Raw genomic sequence first — 21,407 nt, 5'->3', positions numbered from 1 at the left:
ACACATTTGTATCACTTTCATGGTGTGCACAGTTTGCCTCACACATGACCAGTCTAACTGCTTCAAAAAAGTGCCAGGCAGGGGTATGACAGCATCATCTTGGCTGATGTCACTACTGAAATATTTTGGTTATCTCGGAATGGCTCCAGCTACAACACTGTTATTCTACATTTGAAGTTGTTATACAAAAACAGAAAAAAGTGACTACTTCTGAATCATTTGCAAAATTACATTTAAAAACTCTAGAATTATAAAATCATGTATGTGCTATAATTTGTTCTAATTCCTTGAACATTACAGAGACAAGGTAAGTATTATTTGCCTAATTTGCTTTTATTACAATGTTTTATTTTTTACTGTTATTGTGGAGTTTTTAAAACACAAAAGCGGAGAAATAGTAAAATGAGCACCCATATAACCATCATCCAATTTAGCAATTCATATATGAGTAGTCTTGAATCACCTATATACTCCCACTGGATTATTTTAAAGCAAATCTTAGACATCTTATTGCATCCATAAATATGTCAGTGTATATATCTCTTGGGGTGCCTGGGTGGCTCAGTTGGTTAAGCATCCAACTCTTGATTTCGGCTCAGGTCGTGATCTCATGGCTTTTTGAGTTTGAGCCCCATAGTAGGCTCTGAGCTGTCCCTGTAGCTGGGGATTCTCTCTCTCTCTCTCTCTCTCTCTCTCTCTCTGCCCTTCCCCTGTTCACACACACACACTCTCTCTCTCTCAAAATAAAAAAAACGTTAAAAAATTTTTTTAAAAATAAATAAAAGATACAGACTCTTATTTTATTTTTTTTTAATTTTTTTTTAACGTTTTATTTATTTTTGAGACAGAGAGAGACATAGCATGAACGGGGGAGGGGCAGAGAGAGAGGGAGACACAGAATCGGAAGCAGGCTCCAGACTCTGAGCCATCAGCCCAGAGCCGGACGCGGGGCTCGACGCGGGGCTCGAACTCACGGACCGCAAGATCGTGACCTGAGCCGAAGTCGGACGCTTAACCGACTGAGCCACCCAGGCGCCCCCAGACTCTTCTTTTAAGCACAATACTATTATCATGCATTAAAAAATAATTCCTTACTATTAAAAATCTCCTGATTATCTCATACTTGTTTTTATAACTGGATTCTTCAAATTAGGAAAGAAACAGGCTTCCATATTGAAATACTGTATTTTTAATGTTTATTTAGCTATAAATTCTAGACAAGAAGACTTGAAATGCTTCAAACGCATTTCAAAACACATTCGTTGGTAGATACTAATTAGGAACATAATTGAAAAGAGATTATTTCCTAAGTGATCATTATAGTTTCCAACTTGATCTTCATTTCAGTAGCAGAGATAACACCTGGCCTGAGACGGGCACTGGAGCCCTCTGACCCACTTTAATGTCACACACACAGATTTCCTTTTAGGCTTTCTGACCTTGACTTTCAAGCTTTGGTCAAAGTCCTAATGGACATAATTACATATTGGATCTAGTACTTAATTAATAGGAGCCAATCTCTACAATTTAGTCTCTGAACTAAATTGAACAAACTCCCCAGGGCTTTAACAGAGCAAAATAAGTTGGAAATTTACATGGTTCTCTTGGTACCTGATTTCCATTTCCTACTCCCCCTTTTTAAACTATATAGCTGTAAAAGCAAAATTAGAACATAAAAGATGATACAGATAATTCATAACATTTCTCTTTGATGATATACCAAAGGTGCAAATATCTTCCAAGTGTGATTCCCCTATAATAAAAGTTTTTTGAAAGAAAACAAAGTATCTCTCCTGAAGAGTTTGGTTATTTTGCAATCAGTATCAATTGAAAGGGTGAGCATACATTCCATTTACATTTGCAACATTGCTAATAAATCAGGTATCCTAACATAAAAGTCTAAAGAACTGAAAAATAGGAAGAGGCTCATATTAGAACCATACTCAAAAGCAGCCACTCTATTTCATGCAAATTCTAGAGAGTTCAAGTAAAGAGTAATAGTCACACAGGGATACACACAATTCATCATAAACATATTTATAATGTTGTGGACTCTCCACCCTTAGAGGATGGAAGGCTTTCTTTAGAACTCATATTCTGGGTCTCTCAGGACATAGCTCCCACACAAGTTAGAACTGGAGAACACGTGGCTTTAGTATGCCCAATGTAGAAGCCTCCGTTTACTTGGGTCTTGAGAGAGCTAGGGAAGTGTGAATGGATGGGATTTGGTCTTGGACTTGAATAAGACTGGCAGTGCCGTTCTAGTAATTCAGCTACTGCTATCTTTACAGCATCAGAAAAATATTTTTGTTGGCAAAAACAATTTGGCCCTTAGTTTATTACCACAGGATTTGAGACTTTAGCAAGTACATTTTCTTCTCTCTCTTTCTGTTTCACACATGCAACACACACACACACACACACACACACACACACACACACGTGATAGTGTGATAGTTTAGTGGTTTAAGATCAAGGGGCTTTCAGCTTGGACTGTGGGTTTGAACTTTAGCAAGTCCCCAGCTGGGCAAGTTATAGACCTTCTCTGCAGCTATTTTCTTATCAGCAAAATGGGTATAATGAGAGTACATAGGGTTGTTTTGAGGATTAAGTTAGAAAATGTATGTAAAACACTTAGGTAAGTTCTGACACCCAGTAAATATTCAATAGCTGTTCGTTAGTAGTGGTAGTAACAGTATTAGGATAGAGGAATTAAAAAATGCTGATACCTTCCCCAAATGCCACCACTATTAATGCAGTTTACAAACTACTTCTATGTGTTTATTTCTCCAAACATAGCATCTCATTATGTGTCCTTTATTATGCTATACCTGGCAGTCCGCTCATTCAGAACAGAGTCATTCAAGGCACTTATGTTGGGACTTGAGTGGACTTTTTTGTTAATGACAACTCCCATGGCCGTTTGTCTTGAGTTAACTCTGGTTAGGGACAAAACACAGTTAAAGACACACAGAGAAGCGGGGGGGGGGGGGGGGGCAGCAATGGGGAGAAGGGAGAGAGTCATTTTAAAATTGATTAGAACTATTGAAAGGAATAGTATGTAATGAGAGAATCATGGTAAGTTAGTACAGGGAAGAGGGTTCTTGAGATAGAGAAGACTTCTTTGAGAACGTGAAATCTAAAGGATGAGAGAGTTTCAGGTAATCCAGATTATCCTTTTTAGCTGTAGAACATTCTACTTTATAAATACATTGTGAAAATTACTTTTTTTTTTTTTTAAGAAAAACAAATTTCCAATCAGATGCCATTAATGCTGGACAACCAACAGTGATACTCTGTTGTAGGCAGTATTTTTTGACATTCTACTGTCGTCCATCCTAACAACCTTTTGTTAGGTAATTGATGATAATGGTGATAGGGACCATACTGTTGCTTCGGTTATACGTTATTAGATGTCAAGGATATTGCAAAGCATTTTGCCTATATTATCTCATTACCTGTATTAGTTCATTTAATCTTAAAAAGCAACTCTGGAGCACTTTGGGTTGAATATGGCAGATGGAACATAACATTATCTTTTCCTCCTCAACTAAAAGTCATACACAAAAAAAGAAATAACAAAGATACAGCTGTAAAGACAGAGAAGGAAATGGGCAAGAGTAATAAACAGTTTGAAAGGTAGAAAGGAAATAGTGAACTATTTCCTTAGACAATTTAGCCCTTGGGGATGGGAATGGTAGGACGAAGGATGCCTGTTGGGTCTAGCATGCCAGAAACACTTGAATTGCAAGCACTGGGCCCTTATGAAAAAGGAAGTGAATGGTAAGCCTGGAAACCAGGGGGTGTTTGAAAATCTATGTAAGGAGCAGACTCTCTGATCTCCCAGATTATGAGTGTGCATATTTAAGAGAGTTAAATACTAACTTCCTTATTGAAAGTCAATAGCAGATGCCTCAAATTGATGAAGTGGCAGGATAAGCATATTATTGTAAAATATGGAGGTAAATCCCTAGAGAAAAGCTCAGATAATGGAGGGCTTTGTTCTGGGAGGTAGAATACACTGCTGTTTGTATTCTACATTAATTTTTTTTTAATTTTTTAAAATGCTTTTTATTTATTTTGAGACAGAGAGAGACAGAGGGTGAGCAGGGGAGGGGCAGAGAGAGGGAGACACAGAATCCAAAGCAGGCTCCAGGCTCCGAGCTGTCAGCACAAAGCCTGATGTGGCGCTCGAACCCACAGACTGTGAGATCATGCCCTGAGCCGAAGTCGGATGCTTAACTGACTGAGCCACCCAGGCGCCCCTACATTAATTTTTTTTTAATTGTGGTTAAATATAGGTAACAAAATGTATCATTTTAGCCATTTTTAAGGTCTGATACTCAAAGAGTACATGAAGCTGAATCCATTAAACAATTCCACTCTTTTCTTGCATCTAGAAATTAGGTTTTCTTAGCATCTAAGGTAAAATAAAATGGAATGGATTTAATCATTATATTTGTTTTTGTTGTGGTAAAATATACATAGAATTTGCCATTTTAACCATTCTTAACTACATCGCGTTAAGGACATTCACAGTGTTGTGCAGCCAGCATCACAACCCGTTTCCAAAATTGTTTCATCATCCCAGGTAGACACTGTACCCATTAAACATGAACTCCCTCTTCTCTTCCTCACCCCATCCCCCCACCCCAGTACGTGGTGACCTCTGTTCTAGTACTTTCTGTGTCTATGAATTGCGTCTGTCCTAGGTGTCTCATATCAGTGGAATCATAAAATATTTGGTTTTGTGTCTGACCTACTTCACTTAGCATAATGTTTTCATGATTCATTCATATTGTAGCATGTATTTCTTCCTATTGAAATTTAAAGCTAATGTTAATGTATTACTTTAAAAAATAGTAAAACAAACAAAACCCTGCAAAATACTGCTCAATTTTTAGGTATTGAAAATGAAGCTGAATGATCAGGTTTAAGAAGGGCCTTTCACAGCCACAGCTAGCAAGTTAATGGAGTTGGGGTTCCAGTTTGATTCTGTCTCTTCGATGCTTATCAAATCAGCAAGATTTCTTTATCCATGATTACTTCACACATGGATTATTGCTATAACAGCTTCCTAATACATTAGTTTTCTATTTCTGCTGTGACATGTTACTTCCAACTTGGCGGCTTAGGACAATACAGATTTATTGTTTTACAGTTTGTAGGTCAGAGGTCTGACATGGGTCTCGCTGGGCCACATTCCTTCTGGAGAGACCCATTTCCCTGCCTTTTCCAGCTTCTAGAGGCCACCCATATTCCTCAGCTTGTGACTTTCTTTCTGTAGCAACATTGCATCACTCTGACCATGCTTGCACAGTCACATGGCCCTCTGACTTACCTGTCTCCATCTACTTGTGTGATTAAATTGAGCCTGCCTGGCTAATTTGGGATCATCTCCCCATCTCAAGGTCAGCTAATTAGCAACCTAATTCTATCCCCAATCTCTACTTTGCTATGAAAACTAACATATTCACAGGTTGCAGAGATTAGAACATGGATATCATTTGCAGGGGTGGGGGGAGGCATATTCTGCCTATCAAACGAATCATACTTGCTACTTCCTTCTTACCTGTGGTCGTGGCACTTGCTGGTTTAAAATTCTTCAGCAGCTCTTAATGCCTTCGGGGTAGCATTCAAACTCTCTGTATGGTACACAAAAACCCTGCTTACTGGCCCTGTCTCATCTCTTCCAACACCCCATGTCAAAAACACACATCAACACCACGGGTTTCAGTTCCCCGGTTGAGAACCACACTATTACTCATTTCATTCTTCTGCTTGCATTTCTCTGTCCTCTGTTTCATTACTTGGCTGTTTCCTACTAATCCTTAGGTCAGACATTGGATGTCACTTCCTTTCTGAAGGCATTTTTGCTTTTGTTGCCACGGCAACCCATACCTATCTCCAATATAGCACTTTCCATACTGTACTGAAATTGCCTCCTTCGTTATCTCCTTGACTGGATTGTAAGCTTCTGAAGGGCAAGAATTCTATTTTGTTTGCCCTCATTTCCCAGCTACTTGACAGAGTGGCTTGCAACATAAAAGGAGCACAGAATTTTGCTTGAAGATATTTCCAACCCTTAATTAACACTTACCTCTTTTTTCCAAGTCTCCAAGGGAGACTTGCAGAGGATAGAGATTCATCTAAGGACTGGAGTGAGTGTTTAATCCCCTAAGTGAATTTAACTTTAAATCTGCTGGGATATGTTTGCCTGCACCTGACCAATTCTTCATTGATGAGCAAGTTCATAGCTCACTTTTCCATGACTAATCAAAATTGTTAACATACACTTGATTCTGCTTAATTTTTAATATAACTTTACTGGTATAAATAAATACTTGAACAACTACATCAAATCACCATAAAGAGGGGAAAGCTTTTCAACTAAATGTATAACCAGATTGGCTAATTAACTTTCTAATTTAAGAGACTGTGGAATAAACATCTCCCTTGGAATTGATTCAAGCTAGTCAAGCTGAAAGATAAAGCAGAAAAGAACAAATGTTCACATTATAAGTATCTTGAAACGTTTTTATTCTATGCTTTATTCCATTTAAAATTTCCATTGACCTGCCACATTTATAGACTGAAAAGCCACCAGTTTAAGGTTCTACAGATTTTTTTTTTAATTACCAACTTTTGCAGAGAAACTAATATAGATAACCTCACAAAAATAAGAGGCAAGGTAATGTAAGGGCTAAGAGCATAGCCTCCGGAGCCACACTGTTTGCACTGGAGTCCTGCGTCTGCCACATGCTCTGTAACCACCTTGATTTCTTCATCTGTGAAATGGGCACAATCATATTTACCTTGCAGGGCTATACAGGGTTAAAAGAAGTTATCATATTTAATTAATCAACACATTTTAAACTATACATCTTCATGTATTTAGGGTGGGAAGAAAGACACTGAAAACTAATTCCCTAGAGAAAGCAACTGTCACTGTAATTGGAATGAAACCTGAGTGTGAGGAAATCCTTGGAAGCTGTAGGTGAGATCATCTATAAGGAAGCAAGCCAAGCATAGTGGGTTCTTAATTATTGGGCACTGCCAGAATCATTCCTCAAAAAACAGTAGGGAATATCTAGAACTGCCCTACAGATGTGAAATGGTAACAAGAGGTGGTGTACGGGATTCTGTGAAAAATGCAAAAGTGACTTATTCTAGTAAAAACATAATTTGAGCTGTACTTAGAAATAGTGCAGGGAAAATCTGGAAATCCCTACAAGCTACTCTTGTTTTGACAATTCATTTATTGTCTTCCCTAATGTTTAGAATTTAGTTGCATTCCTGCTGTCAAACTTAATAAATGAAGATAAGCAATATTTGTTAAGCTAAACCAAATTATCTTGATTTTAAAAGATGTATTTGATTGGTTTCATAAATGTCAGGTGTGAAATGGGTCTCATTATTAATTGTCTTGGAATCTCTAGGCAAGATTTGAAATATGCTCTCTTGTGATGACATTTTAAATGAACTCTAAAAATGAGTTTATTAAGTTTAACCAGTTAAACAAATGAACCTGCTTTAAAAAATATTTGCATGGTAACTTACTGTTAATTCAGTTCCATGTTGATAATTTTCTTTAAAGGGTAACCATCGCCAAATCCTCTTCAAATTTGCAATATTAATGTGGATTATTTATGTTGCTCTTTTTATTCCTTTGGACTGGGAGTGAAGATTTGGAAAGTTGATTTTTTGCTGTGCTTTCAGAGTTCTAAAGGATCCAAAATGGCTGCCTCTTGGCATCTAGGCCCCCAAGCTTGGTACAAACTTACCAAACCTACTGTTTTCCTTCATCTTAGGATTTTCTGAGTGAACAAGACTGGCTAGGAGCAAGATTAAGAAGATGGGAATTTGTCTAGTTTTCCTTTTGTCCTTTTGTACCACATTACCCTTGGGAAACCAGATGATCATGTTTCCTCTCTCTTAAAACTTCCTCTTCAGAGAAGATAGGAAAAAAATACACCCTCATGGCAGTATAAACAATAAAATAGTGGTAACTTCCTTCAGGGTCAAAGTCCCTTTGGTTTCAAGACCCGGGAATAAAGTTCTAAATGTGGAATCCCAGGGATCGGTGAGCACAATAGACTAGGTCTGGGACAAGAAGTCTTCCTGGTACCATGTGCGCAAATGTGTGATGTGCCTGGTTCCAGCTGCGATCTTCTTCCTTTCATTCATTCTTCCTAGTGGTTCTTCCTATTTCTCCTAGGCTAGGTCTCATTCCTATTTTCGAAAGCACTTGCCATGGCAAATCAGAAGCTTTAAGCCTCTCCCTTATTGTCTTTCTTCCTGTCTAATACTAAAGGCCTTTTGTTTGTATTGCAATGAACTGAAACTGAAGGATCTAACTCAGCTAATGATAGCATCCTCTAGGGAAATGATATAAAAACTGACTTTTCTACTGGGGGAGGGGTGTTGTTTCAACTGTTTCATTTCTCCAATCTAGTTTCGTTTGTGCAGGTCACCTGAAACTCATTTTATTGGATAAGCCTACCAACTTAAAATGGTCTCACCTGACAGGGACATCAGTCAAATCTTGCTCACCGGGGTGGGATTGGTTCCTTTTTCCCTTTGTGTACCCTCCTCAAAGTGATGGGCTCTGTGGAAGAGGATGGTCGTGTCAGTTACATGAGTGTTGCTCATTAGAAATGGCTACAAGGATAGCTATGCTCCTACAATGAGCACTTCCCTGCAGATTCTCACAGTCTATCTTAATTTTGGGAATGGAGAGTCTTTTTTTTTTTTAATGTTTATTTATTTTTGAGGGGGGGGGAGGGAGGGAGGGAGGGGCAGAGTGAAAGGGAGAGAGAATCCTAAGCAGGCTCTGCACTGTCAGCGCAGAGCCTGATACAGGACTTGAACCTACGAACCGTGAGATCATGACCTGAGCCAATATCAAGAGTTGGTTGCTTAACAGACTGAGCCACCCAGGTGCTCCAGGAATGGCGAGTCTTTAGATGAGATGTCAGAGACATAATTTCTCAGGGGATCAGGAAAAGACTGCCCCACAGATTCCACTTCCCATCCTGACCCTGGGTTTGACATGTTAGATGTCACAGAGTGCCTTAGGTCTTAAGGAACAAAAAGGGGCATGCCCTTTACATTTCTCTGGCTTCGGATCTGGAGCAGGGGCCTCTATCTCCAAGCTGAAATACATAGTCTCCAAACATGAGTAGACAGTTGTTAATTTTGAGGCCTAGGTTTAGAACATAGTCCTGATTACTTCTTTTTCATTCGTGAACACTTGTTTCTGGTACTTTGTACCGCCTACCTGAGGGCTGTACATCTGTATAATTTAGTCTTCCAGGTTCTCTTTCCTCAAGGCATAACCCTGTCTGAACCAAACTTGTTTGGACATGTGAAAATTGAGAGTTTAAACTGAACATGAATATAAGTAGTTTTCTTTATCTTTGGTTATTACTAAACTTAATTCATGGAGAGAACAATTGTTTGAAAGGTCTGATGTCTTAGAACTGGTTATGTTCTTTACACATTTAATTACAAGTTCTTAACTTTGTTGTTGATAGTCACTGTTTTCCCCTTTACTAGAGGGAAACCAAGTTTATGTCACAAACTTCCTTTAGTCACGACTAAAGATGGAGGTATGATGTGTGGTTCTTATTTTCTCTTATTGCAGCTCTTTTTTCTTTTTTCACTTATTTTGAGAGACAGGACTAGTCAGGGAGAGGCAGAGAGAGAGAGAGAGAGAGAGAGAGAGAGAGAATCCCAAGTAGGCTCCAAGCTGCCAGGTTGAGCCTGATGCGGGGATCAAACTACAAACCATGAGGTCATGAGCCGAGCCCAAGTCAGGAGTCAGAAGCTTAATTGATGGAGCCACCCAGGCACCTTATAGCTAGCTGGTTCTTTTCTAATCCTCTGAGGGGCAAAAAGTGCCATCGGATTTATTATATCATGCCTCACAAAGGTAGGTTGGTCATGCTTAAAATTTAAGATGAAATGAAATTGTGCTTGCAGCAGTGTGAATAAGCAAAACAAATGAGAGGTAAACCATTTACACATAATTCGTAATTCGGTACTCTGTCTTCCTCCCCAGGCTTTTGCAAATCATCTACACGGTTTTTATAGTTCAGGTGAGCTTCTTAATGAATCAAATGAGGTAGATAGAAAAAAGTAACCTTTTTAGAAAGTTCTGATTCTAAAATATTAGAAATCTCTTACCCTGACACATTCCTTGTATATAAAATGGACAGAAATAAAACCTACATTATAGTGATATTTTTGTAGCACTCTCCATTGTTTAACTCAGCGGGTGATTTTGGAGTAGGCCTTCAACTCATTTGCTGAGATTCCTTTTCCCAGTAGGAAAAGTAATATACTAGTTTGCAGTTCATTTACTGAACGTAGTAATTTTACTCTAAGCCCTGCCCTACTCAGAGTGGGTATACTTGATCATATATGAATGTTTGGGTAAGTGTATAGAAGTGGGAGTAGCCATGGTCTATTTTCAAGTAGGTTTATCCTACAGTTTTATGCAGGTATATTTATAATATGTAACAATTAGTAACCGAACCAATTAGAATGGAAGTCTTTGATAACAGGCTGTCCTGTAGGTTTCCTGCTTAGCCAGGTCTTAACCCTTTCATTCCTGAAATGTGGGAGGTCTGGAGAGTCCTGGGAGGAAGGGCTGGTACAGGTACAGGCCATAGGGGAACTGGACTCAGAGCTGTGGCTGTTGAACAACTTGTATGGAGGTATCTGAATACATGATGAATCAGTTCAGCTGCACTTGTGTGAACCAGCTGAACAGTAGCCTTATATAACTAGAAAGCAGCGTGGGTACCCTAAAATATAAGGAATGTAAGTGCTGTATTTTATTGATATTTAGAAGAAAGACATTACATATATTGTAAAAGTGCTCATAGTAATGTGGTCAATAAAATAATTATGAGTCTTGGGGCGCCTGGGTGGCGCAGTCGGTTAAGCGTCCGACTTCAGCCAGGTCACGATCTCGCGGTCCGTGAGTTCGAGCCCCGCGTCAGGCTCCGGGCTGATGGCTCGGAGCCTGGAGCCTGTTTCCGATTCTGTGTCTCCCTCTCTCTCTGCCTCTCCCCCGTTCATGCTCTGTCTCTCTCTGTCCCAAAAATAAATAAAAAATGTTGAAAAAAAAAATTAAAAAAAAAATAAAATAAATAATTATGAGTCTTAAAACATAAGGGTAATTGGGAAGCTTTTAGTGTTCTTGACCTAAAAGATGTACTATACTGCTTTTATGAAATCTAAGTACTTAACTTCTGATTATATGAGATCTAAGGACTTCAGAATAAATTTAGACCAATTTTCTTAACCATGAATCTGAGGAAAATGGTCATTTTCTCCCAGCTAGTGACTATGGTAAGACTTGAAGCAAGGACTCAGACTTAATCTCTTCCCTACATCTCAGGACTTCTCCTGTCTGTGAAACTGGCACTAGTGGGGTCAATGGATTGGCTTTCCCCAGACAAGAAAAAAGGGATATAAGAAACTTAGTACCTTGGCAGTCAGTAGGTGTTTATTAAGCACCCAAAAGATCTTCTTTGCAGAGATACAAAACAAAAAGAAAACCTTGCTTCACGGAGGTAAATATGCAGAATAGCAAGACATGTAGCCACACTAACTGGGTTTCAATTCCAATTCTCCTGTCTGTGATCTTAAGTCACTTAGCTTCCTGTGCCTCAGTTTCCTGGGGTGGGATAATAATATCTACCTCACTGTGTTATGAGCATGAAATATATATGTAAAGCACTTAGTAACTGATCCATCGTAAGACTTGCTATTACTATTGATCACGGTTTTATGCACTCTGCTAGACATCAATAAAGCACCCCCAGAACTCATTCTATTAAACAGATCTGACTGGATGCAGAAACAGGCACACCAGACAGAATACAGATAAGCCTCACCATGAAGATTAAGTAACTGTAGGAAGCAGAGTAATAAAGCAAAGAGAAGGTGTCCAGAGCCACCTTTCAGGAAAATATGGGTTATGAATTGCTTAAGAAAAGGGGAGGAGACAATTCAGGTGGCAGGTATGCTGTGAGCAAAGGAATGGGAGCAAGAATGAGCACGAGGTAGGCAGGAGTCCGTGGAATTGCTTGGCTGGATCAGGAGTTTTTGCCGTTGGGTGTTTGTTAAGAAATAATCAGTGAATTAGGTAGTAGGAAGTGGTGGAAAAGCTTGGGAAGTTGCCAAAGTCTCAATAATTACTGTAAGTGTTGGACATGCTCTCTGAACTCAACTTTTTGAGGTTTGAAAGGCCTGCAGGAAGTGCGCTTGAGAATAAATTGTGGGGTGGAGAGCGAACTATGCAAAAGGTCTTGCGCTTAGCGCTAAATACGAGTTCCCTTTTGCCCTAAGAGACCGAAAGGTTATTTTAACAAAGGGGAGGGGTTAAATTAGTGTAGATGTTTAACTCACGTACAGATAAACATCTTAATTTATCGATCTGAAACCTTTTGGCTAAAGCGTTTGCGCTTACAGTTTCCATTACTCATCCGCCTCCCCAGGGCTGCAGCAACCGACATGCAAAACCGGGATAAAAAGCGAGTGGTAAAGGGCGCTCCACGCATGCGTTAGAAGCCGCCCCAACTCCCCCGCAGCGTCCTTTCTTGGAACAAAACTACCGCGGAGCCACGGGGCTCCGCAGTTTGCGTAGACTCGAATTTCCTACTGCTCGCTCTGCCCGTGTGGAATCCCGAGAGTGGTGCAGTTCCCCTCCGCAAGTTGCGTTGTCCGAAGTGAATGGCTGGGTGGTGCGTGTACGCCCAGAGCGTAGCACCCATAGGCGGACGGGGTGCGGCTGCGCAGGGACCTGAGTGGGCCTTGTACGCCGGTAGCGTAGGGTGGTGTCTGACGCGCGGGCCTCCGCGACGCAGTTAGCGCAGCTGGCTTTGGTGAATACACGATTTGGTGCAGCCGGGGTTTGGTACCGAGCGGAGAGGAGATGCACACGGCACTCGAGTGTGAGGTAACTATAAAACCCCGATTTGTTTACATTCCCTCCCCCAGAACCGGCCCCATGCGCGGCGGAGACTGCGAGTCCCGGGACGGCGGGGGGGTAGAAAGGGAGACGAGAACCGGGGAGTCCGGGCTGGGTCCCTCGGGGATCCGGGCGCTGCAGTCGGCGGCGGCGGCGGCGACGAGCCGGAGCAGAGCGCGCGGTGGGCTGCGCGTGGGGCGCCGCGGCTCCTCGTGTGCGCTCTGGACTGCCGCGGGGTTGGCGGCCGGGCAGCCTTCGTTCCGCGTGCGGGGCCCCGCGCCCGACCCAGCCTCCTGTTGAGGCCGGGGATTCGCGCGAGGAGTGGGGGAGTGACCGCTGGGCGGGCGGGCGGCGGTTGGGGGGCTGCGCGCGGGCGGCCCGGGGGCCGAGGATGGCGTTGCCAGAGGGGGCGGGGACCCTAAGGCCGGAGGATGGGAGGATCCGCAGTCAGGCCTTAGGGGGACTTGCGGCGGCGACGAATGCCTCGATTTTTCCTGTCCCGTCCTCCCCTCCGGTGGGGTCGGGCGAGGAGCCCCCGGGATGGAGCCTGGGCGCCGCTGTTAGCTGGAGGCTAACGGACGGTGGCGCCTCTGCTCCTACCGCGGGAGGCCTCGTGGAGGCTTTCCTCCCCCACCAACCGAAAAGCCGAGGCGGGACGCGGGGGAGTTAACATCGAAGCCGGCTGGGGTCCCCGGAGCTGAGGCCTTAGGGTGGGGCGGAAGCTGAGTCGGTGGGGGGAGGCCGGGTGGGCCCGAAGGCGGCGTGGCGGCCCGGGCTTTGTTCCCGAAAGCCCTGCGGCGAGAGCAAAGTGGTCCCGGCTGGGGAAGTGGTAGCAGAACCGCCGCGGCCCCCGCCTGGCTTAGGGGTCTGCTCGGCTCGCTTTTCCCTTGGGATCCCCGAGCGCCCCAGCTAAGACGGGGCCCTGCGTGGGCGCGGGCGATGATGTGGAAAGTCTTCCCGTGGCTTGTGTAAAGCCCGGTTCACGTGGGAGCCTGTCCACATGGGCTGTCTTTTAGGAGTTGGGCGCGAGGAAGAAGTAATCAGCCACAGCAGCAGCCCTCCTCGGAAGGGTCGTTCGCTCAAGTCCCTGTAAAAGTGACATAAAGCACGTAGTTTTTTTAAAAGCACGTTATATATACTGGTGGGGCGGTTTTTGTTTTGGTTTTGTTTACTTTAATGTCTTTTACACTGTTGAGTGCTCTGGTTTTACCTTGAAATTGAGTCGTTCTCCATAGAGCAAAACTAGCATGTGACAGGTTTACGTAATTAAGAACAAATAATATACTGGAAAAGATGGAAATTTAGAATGTAGTTAATTGTAATGCACTGAAAATCTTAAGACTTTATGTACTTTTTTTTTTTTTTTTAAGGGACTTTCCTACAGATGTTGAGTATGAGTCACTTGTTCTAGATTTTGGGGGGTCCATACTAGACCACTCACATCCCTACACTCGCTGAATATTCCAGTGGGGAGAGAGAAAAAGTGTCAGTGACAAGTGGTATGAAGGAAATAAAACAATATACTGGAGGGATTTTTTTGTTTTGTTTTTTAATTGCTCGATTAGCCTCAGGATGATGATTTTTTAAATGTGGAGTATATAGGATTACAACAGAAACCAACTATATTGAAATAATCAAAATATTAAATATGATGAAGTAATCCATGCTTTAGTAGAGCATTAAATAGGAAGAGTAGTTTCAGGTCTAAAGCCTAATTTTAAACTAGGACTCAGTGGTCTTTAAAGGACTTAATGTGTATGATTTTTTTTTTTGGATAAACTATCAGGTACTGCATTTACTGTGGTTTTGCCTGCATTCATAACTGAAATAACTAAATTTCAGAGATTAAGATGAGAATAGTATTTTTTTATCCAGATTCACAAAACAATATTATACACAGACTTCTGGTGAACACCCCTGTGCAGGAGTGACTTTGGTGCTACTTTAAAATAAGAGCTTCTCTTAAGAGGTGTCAAATCAGTAACTCGTGTGATGAGCTGTAATTGTTCTTCCCATTGCCAATTTATGTTCCACAGTTTACAAGCCAACATGTTTCTTCCCCTTTTTGAGCACCTGATTTTGAAGTACTTTTAGGAGGCTTCAAATTTGGTGTGCAAGTACTACTCTAGGGTTGTTTTTTTTTTAATGTTTTATTTATTTTTGAGACAGAGACAGAGCATGAGCAGGGGAGGGGCAGAGAGAGAGGGAGACACAGGCTCCAGGCTCTGAGCTGTCAGCACAGAGCCTGACACGGGGCTTGAACTAACTCACCACGAGATCATGACCCGAGCCGAAGTCGGATGCTTAACCTGCTGAGCCACCCAGGCGCCCCAAGGGTGTTTTGTTTTTTTTTTTTTTTTTAACTGATTTATGGAGAATAGGATATAGGTGTTAGAGCAAGGGAAATTATTATAAATTATTATTAAAGGGAATTTACTTTGCTATTCACCTCCCTCAAGCTTTACCAGTATTGGAAAGAATTTAAGGCTTTGGAGTGAGACTTAACGATTCAAAACTATGACCCATTATTAACTAGTTTGGTTACTTTGAGCAAGCTGCTTTATCATAATCTTTTATCTATGAACTTGTGCTGAAAAAACCTACCTCATGGGTTTACTGTGACCTTTATAAATGACATTATGAAACAAAGAGCTGCAGAAAAACTTAGTTCGTTTTAACTTCTTTTCTACATACAAATGTTTCAGTTTTGCATTAGTTGAAGGACTGCTTTATGTCTTTAACTCTGATAACTTGGTTACCCCCAGAATGAGATTTAATGGTCTCTACTGGGCTTTTGCCAAGGATAGTTATCCTATTGTTGTTGTTACTTATATGTAATAATCCATAGGTTTTTTTTCTCTGCCTCTCAACATTTTTTTTTAGCTTACAATTACATGTGTACATCTTGTTTTCCCTGCCTGACTAAATTTCTGACTTGGGCACATATTCCATAACTTTCTGTCACATAGTGCTCATGACACGTTATTCAGTGAATGCAAAGTTTGCTTGTCAACCTCTTTAATCAAGTTTAAAATTTTAATTGAATGTAACAAAATTTAAACTTAGTATTAGTCCAAGGAAATATTTTGGATAAAAATGTCATTCCTGGTCTCTGTAGTGCCTACTTCAATGGAAATGCCATGGGTTTTGCTTTTATCAAAAGGACATCAACACGAGTGCAATTTTTTTTTTTTTTTTTTTTTTGTCACTAGTGCATTTTAAATTGATACAAGATAAATTACCCGGTAGAAACTGGAAGTATAGGTATTCAAAACAGAAAGCTATCCTTTTTCCTTTATAACAAATTTTATAACCCTATAAAGTCATCTCTCATTATACTATAATTCTCATTAAAAATATACTAACTTTAGCTTGGAGTTGACATTAGAAGAATGCCCAGGCTGTCCCAACAGCTTGATGCTGCCGCCTAGTGTTTGATTTCCCTTGAAGTTTTCTTGAGCTTAGCTTCTTCACCTTCATCTTCTGAAATAAGATCTATTTAATTTAGAATTAGATTCCTTAGTGCTAGATTATATGCAGACTACAGTGGGATTTCCTCCACCTGGTTAGTGTTGCTAATAAGATGGGCATGGTCATTTTGAATTGGTTAATAACTTGATTGCTTTTAGCTGCTAGTTTTACAAGACTGCAGCAAGGTTTGGGTGGAGGTAAAACTGTATAATGCCAAGTTTCCCTGCAAAAATAAATGTGATATTTTTAAAAAACAGGAGAAAGGTGTATGTTATAGGTGGGTGTATTTTTGAAGTTAGCTTTGTATATGAATAACAGCAATTTTATTCGTCTAATCTGGGTTTATGGTGTGAAAAGAGTAATAGAAAAATTTGTTTTCTGGCTTAATTTAGTCCCATTTAGCTTTGTATTGCCTTGACTGTACTGAAAATAAAATTTGAGAATATTAAACACATGGTGAGTGTTTTTTTTAAATTCAGGTTTATTTTGAACTATGATTTAGAATGATTTCTGAAAAATCTCAAGGATCTGTAATAACCACAACATTTCCTGTAGTCCTATAAGGTTTCAAATCAGACCAGTTACCAGTATTCTCAACTACTTTTTTCTTTTTCATTAATTTCTGTTTATAAGTTCTTTGAGTTGACCATGCAGTGATTTTTGAATTTTTTCCAAAGTAAGCAAATGTATTCTCAATAAAAGTTACTACACTCAGAATATTCAAAAATGTACTCAGGTATGAAGGCAATTTACAACTTAAATTGTGAGGTGTTAAATAACAACAGCATTGAAATTACTTCCAACTGTTTAAGAAACCATACTTAATGTTTAGACATGTTAAAACAATTCTATCAAATAGTGTCAAATTTTATTTTTCTATTAAAATGGTTTTTTTGGTTGATAATACAGGGATTGGATATTTAATAGGTTTTTAATACTTGATTTTTTCATGTTAAAAGATGTTATTAGGGGCACCTGGGTGGCTCCGTCTGTTGAGCAGCCAACATTGGCTCAGGTCATGATCTCGTGGTCCGTGAGTTCGAGCCCCGCGTCGGGTTCTGTGCTGACAGCTCGGAGCCTGGAGCCTGCTTCAGATTCTGTGTCTCCCTCTTTCTGATCCTCCTCTGCTCATGCTCTGTCTCCCTCTCTCAAAAATAAGTAAACATTAAAAAAAAAATTAAAAAGATGTTATTAAAATGGAGTGGTGGTGGTGGGTGGCAGTGGTTACAGGTTATTAGTATAGGGATAAAACCTAACATATTCAAGTATTTAAATTATTTTAACTAAGAGTTAGTGGTAGATGATTTTATAATTAGCTAATTTTATGATTGTATTTTATAATTATTCATTATATTGTAGATCTTTTACTGCTGAAAGGGAGATAGGAAGTAATACTTGTCCTTGCATTAACATTTCTAACAGCCGTGTTTACACTTAATAATATGTACCCTACTTTTGGGGACCATCCATTCCATTCAAAAAAGAGGTTTTGGGGGATTAGAAAAGTAAATCAGAATGTTGTAGGAAGTATCTTTATCTTACTAATATAGTAAGATTATGTCATGGGACCAGAAATAATAAGAATTACTATGAACTACATATCGAAGAGTTATTTTTAATCCTGTAGTGATTAAGACTTGTCTGCCATTGATCACTTCAGTTTCTAGATTTATTTTCATTCATAAGAAATTAGGAAACCTAAATGGTCTTCAGTTGTAGTAATCATGAAGATGTATGTCCCACTGTCCCATTACTTTAATGTCTGTAAATAAAAAATAGTTTCAGTGCCCTCACACCCATAAGCTTTTTTCTGATTATTTCACTTTACATATTCTGTGAATTTTGAGTTTGTAGTGGTTTCCCCTACAGCTGTCTGCTGAATTTGTAATTTAAAAAAATGTATAGATTAAGTCGTGTCAACAAGCTATGGCCCACGCACCAAATTAGCCTGCTTTTGTAAATTAAAGATTATTGGAAAACAGCCTCTTCATTCACTTAACGTATTGTGTATGGCTGCTTTTGTGTCAAAATGGCAGAATCGTGTACTGAAGAGTCGGCACTGCCTGCAATACCTAAAATGTTAATTGTTTGAATAGCTTTTTTAAGTCTGCCAGTCCCTGGATCCAGTTCTTAATGTTGTGTAATTATTTGATGTGTTGCTGTTATTTAAAATAGTTAAATTTTCCTAAAACCTATGTGACTTAAAAACTGGTAGGAAGGCATTCGAATAGAAATTTGTAGGTAATGATGTGAGTTCTCATGTGTTTTTAACCTAAATAGTACAAATGCTTTTTGTTTCTTGTCCTTGCCATGTTTCCTCTATATGAGGATTAGCGCCTTTCTTATGTTTGGCGTTGGAATATGAAGCCTTTGGCCGTCAACCTTGGGTTACCACCTAATTCTGTCAACCGTTTCTTAGGTAGCATCTCTTGCAGTTTACCTTCTCTAATTTAAAAGGTGATAGTGTCTTCCTTGTATCTCCTTCAGAACAGAAAATGTGCTGTACTGATTTTTATGCCTTAACTCTTTTTTCTCCTCTCCCCTCCTGCCTCTGATAAAGTGACTTTATTTATTGTATACTTATAGGCCTGTGAACAAATGTTTTGGTATAATAACTCTGAAGATGAATCATTACTTTATTCTGATTATATGCAAAGAAGTATACTTTGTGGTATGTGTTTTTTTTTTTTTTTAATTTTGAGAGCGAGAGAGAGAGAGTGTGTGCTCACATGCGTGTGCTGAGGAGTGGCAGAGAGAGAGAGACAGAGACAGAGACAGAGAGAGAGAGAGAGAGAGAGAGAGAGAGAATATCTTAAGCAGACTCTATGTCCAGTAGGGAGTCCAATGCAGGGCTGGATCCCATGACCCTGGGAACATGACCTGAGCCGAAATCAAGAGACAGGCGCTCAACCAGTTGAGCCACGCAGGCACACCTGCGCTATGTTGTAGAGGAACAGAACCTTTTGATGGAGGCGGCTGTGGAGAGATTGATTTTATATGCCTTATCAAGATATATAGAATAATATGAGTAGGTATTACATTATGAAACAATGAGATCAGTAAAACAATGTTAGAAAAACATATCTTGTGTAATTGTAATGTTTATTACGTGACTAAAATTATATAAAAATGTAGGAAAATTAGTATATATTCTGTATATTATAAAGTAGTGAGATCATGTTTTCCATTCTAGTGTATCTTTTTTAGTGTAGAATTTCAACTGACTTCATAACTTGTTAATGTTTGGAACACACTTTTTAAGATGTTTGTTTTAAGTTAGGATACTCTAATTATTTTCAAGTGAAGTGCCAGTGTAAATAGAAAGTTTATTTTCAAGAAAATAATCATACCAATCTAATAAAAATGAGGAAGGAAGTCAAAAAGATCTGCTAAAATCAAATAATTGTAAGATTTTGGGAAAAAGGTGTTCTTTAAATTCAGTGTAGGGGTACCTGTGCCGCTCAGTCAGTTAAGTGGCTGACTTCAACTCAGGCCATGATCTCACGGTTCGTGGATTTGAGCCCCATGTCGGGCTCTGTGCTGACAGCTGAGAGCCTGGAGCCTGCTTCAGATTCTGTGTCTCCCTCTCTCTCTCTGCCCCCCTCCCCTGCTCATGTTCTGTCTCTCAAAAATAAACCAACATTAAAAATATTTAAAATAAGTTCACTGTGATATGTAATTTAATTTACGATTTATAAAACAAACATAGCTTTTCCTAGGAAGATTTTTGCCTAAATACAAGTACTTGAAAATTTATTGAAGATAAAATATAAACTTTCTTAGTTAACAAATAAGTATATGAATATTATATGTTAGTTCACTTGATGTTTTTTCCCTAAAAAAGAAACAAATTTAGGGGTCATGTTAATTTTAATTGTAGGTGTTTTGTTTTGTTTTGTTTTAAGGAAGAAAATACTAAAAATAGAAAAAAAAAACTTCTTAAATTTTAGAAACCATTGAAGAAATTGAAAAAAATTCATAAGTTTCATTGCATATATATGAAAACATCTATACAGGAAAGGGAAAACATTGTAATCAAAATAAAAAGACACTGCACAGAACTGAAGATATTTTTTTGTAGAATATATGACCAAGTAATATTATTTAAAAGCTCGTATATGTTGGTAAGAATATTGAGACACCAGGAATAATTATAAAGTATAGATAAAAATAAGGCAAATCTTTTATTCCAAAATTAATAGTACCAAGTACTAAAGAGAATGCAATGATCATACTGCTGGTGGCAGTATAACCAAACTTAATTTCTCTAGAAACCAATTTGGAAATATGTAACAAGACCTGAAAAGTGTTAACATTTTTTTGGTAGTCTTTCCCTACATCTTGGAATTGCCCAAGCAAGTAACCAAAATTAATAGCACAAAGTGAAATTATAATGATTGCGTATTGTGATTAAAACTCTACAAACAAATGCTTGTGAAACTCTTGAAACTGTAAGTAACTCATTTTCTTCCACATGTGACAAAATGTGATTTTGTTAACAAAAGCTTAAGATTTATAATTGCTGGCTTTTATTTTTAGTTGTTTTTTTTTTTTTCCTTTTTTCTTCTTCCCCAGTGACTAATTGCACCTTGAGTGATTGCAATTCGGTTTATTTAAGCATATTTTTAGTTTTATTCAGTCAAAGTTTTACGTGAATATAAAGTATTAAATAGTCTGTGAGGATTTTAGGGAAAAGGATAAATAAATCAGTCCCTTGTCTTCCTTCTTTTACATTCTTCTGCCTAGAGAGACAAGGGACTTCTTTCGTTTCATTAGTTGATTATCTTGCTAATTCACTGCTATGTCTCCAATGTGTCCATTAATTCTTGTTGATTTTCAATTTAAGTCATTTGTTTAGTGAAGGATGAGGATTTAGCACTCTTCCTCCCCTCTATGTACCTTCTCCCATTTTCTATATCCCTGTTTTTTCAGTACAATTATCCTGTAATTT

The 21,407-nt window shown here is 39.3% G+C and overlaps 1 protein-coding gene and 1 long non-coding RNA gene across 9 annotated transcripts in view; one reads left to right on the top strand and one right to left on the bottom strand.

Moving 5' to 3' along the window:
- The window catches only part of SLC39A10 (solute carrier family 39 member 10), a 148,694-nt gene that overhangs the window by 66,768 nt on the left and 60,519 nt on the right, over positions 1-21,407 (top strand). The window contains exon 1 of one of the 6 annotated variants that reach the window (XM_058710712.1): positions 12,832-12,973. The exons of 3 other annotated variants lie outside the window; for them this stretch is intronic. The gene's annotated coding sequence lies outside the window, so the exon portion shown is untranslated. Of the gene's footprint in view, positions 1-12,831; positions 12,974-13,060; positions 13,167-20,889; positions 20,908-21,407 lie in introns of those variants that run through there. 2 more of the 6 variants (XM_058710699.1, XM_058710734.1) reach the window with 2 other exon arrangements.
- Positions 6,526-12,669, bottom strand: LOC131501040 (uncharacterized). 3 transcript variants are annotated; one of them, XR_009256592.1, is made up of 3 exons: positions 12,485-12,669; positions 8,523-8,608; positions 6,526-6,788 (listed from the first exon to the last, which is right to left on the bottom strand). It is a non-coding gene; the product is annotated as an uncharacterized LOC131501040 (long non-coding RNA). The 3 variants fall into 3 exon arrangements; XR_009256600.1 differs by having other exon boundaries at positions 6,526-6,824; positions 12,485-12,589; XR_009256596.1 differs by having other exon boundaries at positions 12,428-12,538.

This window comes from Neofelis nebulosa, chromosome 2 (genome assembly GCF_028018385.1).
Source record: "Neofelis nebulosa isolate mNeoNeb1 chromosome 2, mNeoNeb1.pri, whole genome shotgun sequence".
Taxonomy (NCBI): Eukaryota; Metazoa; Chordata; class Mammalia; order Carnivora; family Felidae; genus Neofelis; species Neofelis nebulosa.
This window is presented reverse-complemented; position numbering and strand designations above follow the sequence as displayed.